We start from the raw sequence: 11,792 nt of genomic DNA, 5'->3' as shown, positions 1-11,792 counted from the left end.
CCAAAAAAGCATATCGAATACAAATGTTTAATCATTTAAATGTAGTTTAAAAGAAAAACGACCCAAAGCATTGCTGACACAAAACGTTAAAATGGAATCTTTCTTCTTAATAAAAAGATATGTTTTTGCTTTCCTGTTTAAATCTAAAAGCTTCCACGATAAATGTCATGAAAATTGAACTCGCATTGAAATTATAAAACAGGTATGAAGTCATTGCCTCAAATATGATTGTAAAACATATATATTCTTGTTTTCCCTCATAGAATTTGTATACCAATTTTGAAACGAAAATATGTCAATCTTAAAGAGGAAGCTTTAATTTGAGAAAAAAAACACGATTGAATTGATGTATATCAAAGTAAACAAATAAGATGCAGTATGTATTATGAATTGTAGGTGCTTGGAAGACGTTTACTGGATGCAAGGTATAGACATTTATAGGCATTTAATCATTCATAGTGTATATCTCCTCTCATTAAGTCCGGATACATTAAACTGTAAAAGGTTTGTGTTTGTTAAAAAATAAATTCATCATAGATACCAGAATTGTACATGCACCAGACGGATGTTTCGTCTACAAAAGAATAAAATGACGTTCGAATCAAAAAAGGTTAAAACGCCAAATAAATTACGATGTTCAGGAGCATTGATGACCCAAAATTCCAAGTATATAGATTATAGTTATATATTTGAGGTGATAATGGCGTACTAAATTATAATCCTGGTACCGAAACTACTTTGTACTTACTTTACAGTTTACATTGCATTTGTTTTCTCTTACTTGTATGACTTTTGATGTTAAGCTGTATGTATACAAAACTTTAAAGGTGGTTTTATAGCTAGCTACACCTATACCTATCCTCAAAATATAGAAATAAGAAAATGTGGTTTAAATACTATTGAGACAACTCTCCACAGAGTCCAAACAGAAAAAGTATAATAGGTCAAACTATGGCTCTCATCACGGAGCCTTTTTTGACAACGAACAGCAGGCAATTAAGGGCCCAAACTTTTGTAGAATAATTCAATACAAATTACAAAGGGTCTAATTTATATATATATATAAAAAACAAGAAACAACAAACACTTATGAACAAAGCGCAAACGCTGAACAACCCATATCTGTCTTATCGTAAAATGATGACTGTATAGAAGCGTTCAATTTTCAACAAGTTTTTTATTAATTGCCTTTCACTTTTACTTCAGCACAGAGAAGCGTAGTGATGGTAATATATATATCAAAGATTTTTTTTTCGATAAATGAAAAAGGTACAGGTAAAGGCGGTATCTTACAACTTGACTTAAATTGTTTGGTTTGTTGAATTTTGAAAATGACAAAATACTAACCTCAACCCATTGACAAACATATGACAAATTCCCAGAATATAAACCACATAATATACCGAAAAAACATGTTGGATATATACATGTATCAGTTAACTTTGATCAATTAGAAGCTAAATATTTCATTAATAATAGAATATAATTAAAACGCTCAACTGATGTGTACAGAGTTACCTCCCTGAAGTTTTTTTGTAACTAACTAATTGTAAAATAAATGACAACACGCAACAACAACAAATAAAATCAATTGAATATTGAATAAAAATTGAAATGAGACTTTGTCATTTTTATGTCAGTCAAGATTCTTAAAAAAATCGTGTCTAGCACATACTGCATATATTGTCATCAGATGAATAGCCAATGTTTTAGAATGTTCAATATTTTAGAGATATATTAGATTTATGATTGTTGCTAATGCATGCTGGAATTTGGTATAGATCTTTGCCACAAAAATGTCTCAATACAAAAGAAAGGAGAATTTATCAATAGATTACACGATTTGTATGACATCTGTTTAAGACAATTAAATCTAAAAGACTGCATTAAGATTTTTCTATTAAGTTTTGAATACATATTCTTTGATTCTGGTAAAGAAAATATATTTATTAGTTGGTTTCTTTTATGTTTGCAGAAAACAAAAGAAGCGCTAAAATCATAACAGGTAAGGTTGACACGATAGTTCTATGTTGATATGCATTCATTGAATTATCCTTGCTGGGGTGTGTGATGTAAACATTCACAAAATGATCTTCTTAAATAAATGAATATTTATGGATGTAATGTGACTTTTGATTTGTTGACACTGTTTTGTTCATCAGTTCATAACATAATTTGATCATGTGACCGTTACGTATACGTTATCAACGCTATTTTCATGATTTACACCGTCCTAAAATGCAACTAAGAAATAAATTTAAAAGAATGACTGTAATATGTTTTTATCTATTTGAAAAAGTATAAAAAATGTGGTGCACACTTTTAAATAACCCGCTTCGCCAGTTCGTCGGTGTTCCCCACATTTTTGATGATATTTCTTCATAGAATGAACAAATATTACAATCATTCCTTAAAAAAAATTCTTGATGTTGATAACAAAGTTATACATAATTTGATGCCATCAATAATTGTCGTACAAATAAAAGAACCTCGTATTAACGGTTTGAATGTGCTGTGCAATTTAATTTCTGTGTGCATTTCATTATTTTCAACCAACTAATTGTGTGCTATATATAAATGCTAAACATCTAGATTTTTTTCAGAATTAAGAAATCATACTTAGGAGATAACTGTATTATTTGTTTAGGCAACGGCATTAATTGGTGATCTGATGGTCGCGAATTAAGTTAACTGGCGACGCGTTAGCGGAGCAATTAAACGGGTATTAGCGACCATCACATCACCAATTGATACCGTCGGAGCTAAACATTCAATCTTGTTTTCTCCAGGCTAATAAAACTGTCAAAAATCACGTCATATCATACATATTTTAAAACCGAAATGTGTCGTCTTCGTTTGCTAGTATTATTTATTTAATAAATTGTGATTTGATGCCATGAAAAGGGACGTTATCCAATCAAATTAAAAGTAACAAACAATGTTGCATTAGAATATATGATATTTTGCCTATTACATTAAATAGTATATCCTTTTAGGATCTTGTGGCAGATGCTTTATCGGGTGTCCAACCGGACAAGAAATCCGTCAGTGTACAGCGGATGATTTCAAGAACAACCGTGTGATTTGTGAATGTACACCCATATCAGGTGAAATAATATTTTTTAGTGATTTTGTATTTAAGCAGAAAAATGAATCCCGTGTCCCCAAATTTAATATTTATTTTTTTAAATATTAAAGAGAAGATGTGCTATGATTGCGAATAAGCCAACTCTTCAAAAGAGACCAAAATGACACAAAAATTAACTATAGATCACCGTATTGCCTTCAACAAAGTCCATACCTCATAGTCAACTATAAAAGGCCTCGAAATGACAATGGTAAACAATTTAATCGAGAAAACTAACGGCCTTACTTAAAAAAATGAACGAAAAACAAATATGTTATACATAAACAAACGACAACCACTGCTATACAGGCTTCAGACTTAGGACATATACATACATATGCAAGCTTTTAGCCGGATCATAACCATTCTCATAACCTCAGACAGTGGTTTAACAGTACAACATAAGAACTAAATATAAAAATTAGTTGAAAAAGGCTTAACTCATTAGATGGACATAGATACAAGTGGACGTGGCCTGGTACTTGTACATTCCTACAACAAAAGGATACAGGGAACAGAAAAGCACATTATCAAAGTTTATATTTCTCTTACCATCATATCTTTAATTTTTCTGTTTTATTGTTCGAAACTGAGTTTCCGAGGTATAATATATACAAAATCTGAAACATATGCATGACCTAAAACATAATGTTTTAATGCAAACCTTGTCGGAAAACATTTATAATAAGATACATGTAGGATGGTCGCTACTCTGTTTACAACCCCAAAAAAATAGCTATTCAAAAAATATATTAATTGATAGTATATCATGTATATGTTAAGGGTTTTTCTGCATCTTTTAAAAATACAAGCCTTTGAAAACATTCTCTTTTCATATATCTACAATTGTATATTTTTTTTCATACACTTAAAAAGTTTTTATCATACTTTCAAAATATGGCATTTTCAACTTTATGTATTAATATATGAGACAAAACAAGGGTAAGTGGGCAGTACTTGTGATTGGACTTTTAAGATAAATCCAAATATCTGCCGATTATTCAAAAACAAGAGAGATGGACATTCTTAAAGTAGAAAACATTAATGGTGTTATACTAAAACGTTTTAAAAATATGGTACCAATATGTCATCATTGTATAATATATGTCTTATCAGTGATGATCGACGATACAATTTTGACAGTCAAACAACTTTCAGGATCAGAGAGATATTCATTCATTACTAGAAAATTATTTTCAACATTTTTCACACATTTCAATCATACATAATCCGTATGTTTATGCTAATACTGTTGTAAAGTACTTTACTTTCTTTTACTATACATATTTTCGCATAATTGGTAAACGTCTAAACGTCGTTTACCGCCGTAAGAATATATGTATAAAGTAGTAGATATTGTTTACAGTGGTAGTTTCGACAACTATCAGTCCAACAAACGTACAATATATTTGCTGCAAAAACCTCCATGTGAACGTTTATAGATTCAGTTATTATATTTTCTTTTTCTTTTTTAAATCTAAATATTCATGATCTCATGTTAGTAAAGCAAATTAGTTTTAGCGACTATCGTTTGAAAAAAATAAACGACTTTTATTATTTCTCAAAATACTATTCAATGAAGTTTTGATACTGTATGGCAAGCATTATTTTAAAATATATTTTCTGTGATTTTTTGTAATTAAACATTTAATTTAAAACGCAAGAGCCGCGTGGTATCATTACATTTTGTTAAGTTGCTTATCTCTGGTTTTATAATTCTTTGGACTAATCACGAGTTTGCAATAATGCGATTCTTCATGTTGTTTACATAGGTGCATTACCTTTATAATTTTCTTTGGAATAATATTTTATGATTGTGTTTGCAGGAAATAAAAGAGGCGTAATTTTAAACGAGGTAAGCTAGGAAATTCATTATATTTCTTTGCATTACGTTTATTATAACTTAAACTATTACAACATTACTGAATAAAATCTTTAAAGTAGTAAATGGAACACAAACTTAAGGATATTACTCATGCTATGACAGGGTAAGATTGACTTGTTGTGGATGCATTGCCAGCCATGGAAATCGACACTCAGTCAATGTATCACATCCAGATGATGATAGAGTCGTTAACGTTATAGCCAAACGAATGTTCTGGTTGATAATGATTAAGACCATGTAAACATATCACATGCATGTTGCGACAATAAAAGATAGTCGTCGTAAAACTTATGTTCTGTCGATTTCCTTCCCTTCGATTCCATACCTGTGATGAAGCAGTGTCTGTTATAGAAGCACACCAATTAACGTATCATACGTGGACATTATGTAAAACACAAAAATACATAACCGGATTACGATTAACAGATAGTAGATAACTGTTGGAAAATGGGAAGAGAACAATTAGAAGTGTGTGGTCGTCTTGTGTCAGTCTTGCCGAACATATACATACAGCAATCGGACACTCTTATGTCGGAAGTAATCGTTGTTGTGTGTACACTGGGATATATGAGATGCAAACACTCGCTAAAGAGTTAAAGAAAGGCAGGACACTATCAGCATATCTGAAGTATCAACACTTATCAGGATTAACACATTACTTTTAATAATGTACTGAATACAATAATTCAACATGACCATTTTATGACATACATGAGAAGGTTACAAACTTGGTAAAATCAAAGAACATTACTTTGAGACCCGAACAAAACGTTAATGAATGTATTTAACTATGGTTACGATTTGTTTATTTATTATCAAACGTTTCTGATAGTTGATTTGGTTTTACCCTCTCTAGATCACTTCGCGGTTATTAAATGAGGGTCTTAAATGTTTTCGCTTTTCTGATTTTCTAGATGTGGCTTAATAAGGAAAGATTTAAAGTTTTTAAAAGATATACACGACGATTATTAATCTCGTTATTCTTCTACAAAAATCTTGCAAATAAATTGCTTGCACCATATAAGTTGATTTACAGTATTAAACAGGAGCAATGTAGACGATTCAGATACAGTATTGAATTACGGATATCATTTGATGTTTAATTGGCATGTTAGTGGTAACTTTAAGTATGTATTCCAAAAGTTGATTGTCTCAATGCTAAAATGAACTATTGAAATGTATTTTTTTCTTTTACAGGCATAGGTATTGTACTTGCTAGACGGTTTTGATATGGCTGTTCTTATTGATTCGGAAATAACCATTAGTGGATTTAATTTAACCAACTCAAGTATAAAATAAAATTTTCGTCAGTTTCAAATAAAACCTAGATATTGCTTATCAAACTTCTGTATATGGCAAACCATAAAGTTAATCTCCTTTGATTAACCAGCTATCATACGTCTTTCATACCTGACACATGTTCCGGTTTCCAAAACTGAAAACGATGATGCCAAAATTTGCACGATAGGTTATTTTAAAATCTGTTCTCGATGAATTAAACACAGAAAAGTACACATATTGTAGTCTTTAAAACATGTGATTTGATTTAATTATGTGACTTCGTCGAATGACATATAAAGCCAAACTGAATGAAAACCTTGAACTGGTAACATATTATGTAGCACCAGAACTTCTAACAGTTCAAGTATCCGCATTTTGAAGAGGAGAGGTTGCTACATTGATGATGATAGTGTTGTGTTTTAGATTTACTGCTGATTATCGTTTCGTTTGTGGTCGTTTTCATTATTTGTTTTCATTCTTTTCATTGTTGAGATGAAAAACAAGAAATCAGCATTAAAAATCTAGTCAGTCCCTAATCAATTCTGTCGTTTGTCTTTTTATATTTATTTTGTTTGTTGTTATATGTATGTTACTGTAAGATTGTTTTCAACAAATTAGTTTGAATATTGCTTTAGTTTATTGGTGTTAAACCAAGCTACTTAAAAAATTAAGTTTCGAATGCCAATACTTCCTTTTAAGGTCATTATAAAATTCAGGATTTTAGATTTGTTACATTCACTGGGGTTTATGGGATGTCCGTAACTGCAGTTTCGTAGAGACAAAGATGGCGAACGATGTTTCTAGTCAATATCTTTTATCATATGTCAGTTCTGTAATAATTCTGTATTATTCTTCAATATTCCGTGTTTTATTTAAAGTACTATTAATGTTTGAAACTAAAATACAAAGCTTCTTCTCGTAGTTAATCCGCTAAAGTGAGAAATCAATATTTCAATAATCACGAGGATATGGGTAACTGTATAGACTGATATCCGTAACTGTAATAAACGTTAAGAAGATGATACCAGTACCTGTTGAGTTACGTTGTTTCTGCTTCATTCATTATCCTCGATTTAATGGCATATCCAACAGTTTCAGGGGAGGTAATAACAAACGTAACCGTCGTATATTGTTTCCCGTAATTTCACGGTGTTTCAACAACGTCATAATGGCCGTCTAGAAAGGGCGGTTTCTTTCCTCAAAGGAAAGGGTACGGCGGGAATCGGCAAATAACTCATACAGTATATTAACAGAACGAGAACCCAAAATTTAAAAGATATCTGTGTCCTCTTGGTCTGTTATAAAAGAACTGCAATTATCTTGATCATTACTAGACCATACTCACTTAAGTTTCCGTTTTATTAAAATTATCTTCAATACAGTAGAAAACAACGAGAGCAAATGCGTAATGATTTATTATTGCATTAGAATGCAACACAAATTGTAATTAGTTCTTTACCAAACTTTTCCGAGATTTTGTCATTTAGGATAGAAAACTCAAAGTTTGGTTTTACTTCAGAAAGATGAAAAAAATGGTTTCTTGAGAAAAATAAAATACGGCGTAAACAAACATTTATCATGCATCTAGCTTTGCGTTGAAGTGCTAATATATACAGTAGCTCTTTAAATAAATACGACCTTTAACCGGTAAACAATGTAAAACAAAAGATGACACAGTAATACAAAAATATTGAAATAGGAAAACATTGTAATATATACACTGAAAAGTAGAAAATATCTGACGATGTTGGTGTTTACTTATGTATGAGGAAACAAATATAATTTAACAAAAAAAAATGGTGTAGGTCTTAACTAATTAGACACGCTCGCTTAAGTCAGCGGGTCCATAACAGGATAGGGGAAAAAAACAGCCATCGAAATCGAAATACCATAATTCAAAATTTGGGGAGGGGGCTAATAGCTTAACTCAAGATTTTGATCATTATTCAACTTTATCTACTTTATCATGTTTATCTAGTACGGCATACGTTTTATCTTATCTTATAGTGATGCATAATCATTAGTTCTCAACTGATAATTGTCTCAAACAGTTTTCCAGTTTTGGTATTCTAATTTAATTTTATATTTTACTTCTAACATTTTAGAATTTCTTTCCGCATCTTTCTCTTTGAATTCATTTGTTTGAATAATCAATGATGATATAGTAGTCTACATCAGTGGTTACATTGTATGCAGTCAAAGTAGTGCAGTAGAACAGAAAACAATCTCCATTGTGTCTATATGCAATAACTCATGCAATAACTCATATATTGAAGCGTAAAACCACGACAGTCAGGCTCGTTTAGGTGGAAAAATTACTGTGTCAATTTCATATACTCATATATTGTAAATATGTCATAAAAGCAGAAATACACGAAAAAAAATGGCCACAATTTGTAATTACATTCACCTTTTTTCGGCCGTTTTGTTTATTCTCAAGTTCTGTTTTGGTAATCAACATTTTTTTTTCATCTACAATTGCAAAAGGCGCAACAGATGTGTTAAAATCAGCAATGTGACTTATTTGAAGATTCATGTGACCTTTGTTGTTGTTTAGAAATTTTCTTCGAAGTTCGTTTATCCCTTCAACCATTTATTTAGATAGTTTTTTAACTAATATATAGTGCGAAACTCTCCTTTCTCTATGCATCGGATATATGACATTTTTATTTCGACTAAACGAGGCTGCAAATTTATACACCCAAGCAGATAAACGGCCGCACCCTATTTTAGCAAAGATATACACGCAACTGTCGGACGGGACGGGAGCAGTCCAGGGATGTAAATATTTCTATACCCAATCAATCCTTTTTTTGAAGGTATACATTAATACGACAGCAACCCAACGACACATATAATTCAAAGCACTAAGAGTCAACATACCTGAGATTTTTTTATAGCTAGAAGCCTAAATAGAAAAAAATAATCCCAAAACTGCAACATGAATATATAATACGGATCCGGAGTCGGTGAGATTTTAGACAAGTCTTTGGTTGCAAAATTTCATGTGCTCTTTATTGATTTTGATATATGAAATTATAGACAGTGTAATATAAATCAGTGTACGAAAAACACTTTTTTGTAAAGTAACAGTAAAATAAATAATGATTATGGATGACGGACGTCAACTGGGATATTAAATGAATAATCAGAACAAAAACATCAAATGTAAATATAATATGAAAATTAACCCTGCATTATACTATAGACCGACACACAGAAACGGATTTCTAACGTGTAATACTTTTGTTTTAAAAGAGGGATGAAATATACCAGAGCCAGGGACTATTTAAGAAAAATGAATTCCATGGTTTGCATGTTTCACATCCGGGTTTCACAATTTTGACGAACACAATAGTAAAGCTAGCTAAGTTGTTTTCTCGTACAGCTACTGGTCCATTGTAAATAATAAGATGCGATATGAGTGCTGTCGAGGCAACTATCCAACAAAGTCCATCGCACTGCCTTTGAAAAATTAGCAGGGAATTATTTTTTGACGCAATTTGTGCATTTCAAATGTTCATTTCTTGCCGTTTTAGGGGGTAACCATAACGTTTTTGACTTTATTTGAGTAAGAGTTTATGCTTTAAATGGTAAAGTTAGAATTTTCTAACCATCTTGAACTATTTTGCTTCATTTTGAGACCCAGTATATAAGTATATGTTGATTAAAAAATTATATTTTTTTTTTTTGAATAAAATACGTTTTTTTCTTCAAAATTGCAAAAATGTTCATTTTTCAGCAGTATTTTTTACAAAAACGAAATCGACGACAAATATTTTTTGGGGTAAAATTTGATTCTCTGTCAATTGAAAAATGAAATATCTTCAAGGGAAAAAATTCTCACCGTCAAAAATAAATTTGCCTACCATGTTAATACAAACTTTAAAAAAAAACATCTACTGTTTATGACTTTCTAATGTTAAATCCTTTGGATGTTGCATGTGTTATATCTGACAACTTAGTCTTCGTTCCATGATTTTTTTATTAGTTTTTTTTTTTGCGTTGAAGTAGCTTTAAATACTAGCGATTACTCCCAGATCTTTATTTAGTGTCTGTTTGTTGTTTGGATGTACCAGTACCCTCCCACGTTCACATTGTTTGTGTTTAAAGTTATTCTTATTTGTATCCACCTGATGAGTTTAGCCTTTTCAACTAATTTTTAAGTCTGCTCGCATGTTGTACTGTTACACCACTCTCCCAGGTTAGGGGAGGGTTGGAACCAGCTAACATGTCTAACCTCACCACATTCTGAATTACCTAAGCCTGTAATTCATTGGTTGTCGTTATTGCGATGTTACTTATTTGTTTTTTCGTATTTTGTTTTACCTAAATACATGTAAGGCCAGTAGTTGACTTGTTTGAATTATGCTACATGAACGTCACATTTGTCTTTTCTGGGCTTTTAATAGCATACTATATTGTATTGGCATTGCTCACTGTTAACTGTACGGTGACCTATACATGATATTTTCTGTCTTTTGTTGATAGTTGATTGACTCTCGTACAACATCTCCTATTTATTATATATATATGACGCCCGACAAGCAAAAACGACCCTTATGGTAAAATTATCAATTATCAGATTTTTTATTAATTAAACAGAAAATACTAATGCCAACTTAATGTAAAAAATTTGAAAACGATCGGTGAAAAACTAGTTGAGAAATTTCAATTTTGGTTACACGTGAAAATGTGTTCTAACGTAAAATTCAGCGTAACGTTGGAATCATACACTTTAATGTCGATTTCAGTTTGCTGCAATTTGCTAGTTTACTCTTCTCCTGGCGCTTGACAAAATGTACCCTGATATTCCTTCCTAGCATATGGACGATTTTTTTAATATAAATTTTCCCACCTAACACGTGCAATCCCGGCTACAGGAATAACTACAGGACGAGCCAACATATCGAACTATTATAGAGGACGATGAAGAGTATCTATTTCTTTTTTCACTTGTGCATTTTTTTTTTTTGGCAAAATGAATTCCTGATTTATCATGAGGGTCGACGAAATAACGATACATTCAGATACCATAGAATAGGTTTAAACAAAACATATACAATTGGGTTTAGTCTCTCCATTGCTAAGTAGTTTCATCGTTCGTTTGCTTACACTGTTAAACGACTTATTTAATTGATGGTGATTTTCAGGAGAAGAATTCTGCTACATGAGATGCATTATCACAGTTTGATCGTCAGTATTTGTTTTAGCCTGACAAAATCGACCAAACGTTTAGCATGTTTAGTATGTCCAAAGAACTAGGTTTATTTTTTTAATATCGTCCAGTTAGCACAAACAAAGCAAGATAGTCAGTCATATATCGATTTTTTTTCTCCTACAATAACAGAACAATAATTATAAATACTTTCATTTGTTGGATTTCAAATATAAAAGAATTATTTTTATTTTGGTAGCGATTTCATTTATTGTTTAGTGTTATCTCACATGTAATAAAAAAAAGCACTGACGTGTGAACTCCTGATTCTTCCAGGGCAC

The sequence above is a fragment of the Mytilus galloprovincialis genome, chromosome 14, assembly GCF_965363235.1.
Source record: "Mytilus galloprovincialis chromosome 14, xbMytGall1.hap1.1, whole genome shotgun sequence".
In the NCBI taxonomy this organism is placed as follows: domain Eukaryota; kingdom Metazoa; phylum Mollusca; class Bivalvia; order Mytilida; family Mytilidae; genus Mytilus; species Mytilus galloprovincialis.
Note: the sequence above shows the minus strand (reverse complement) of the source record.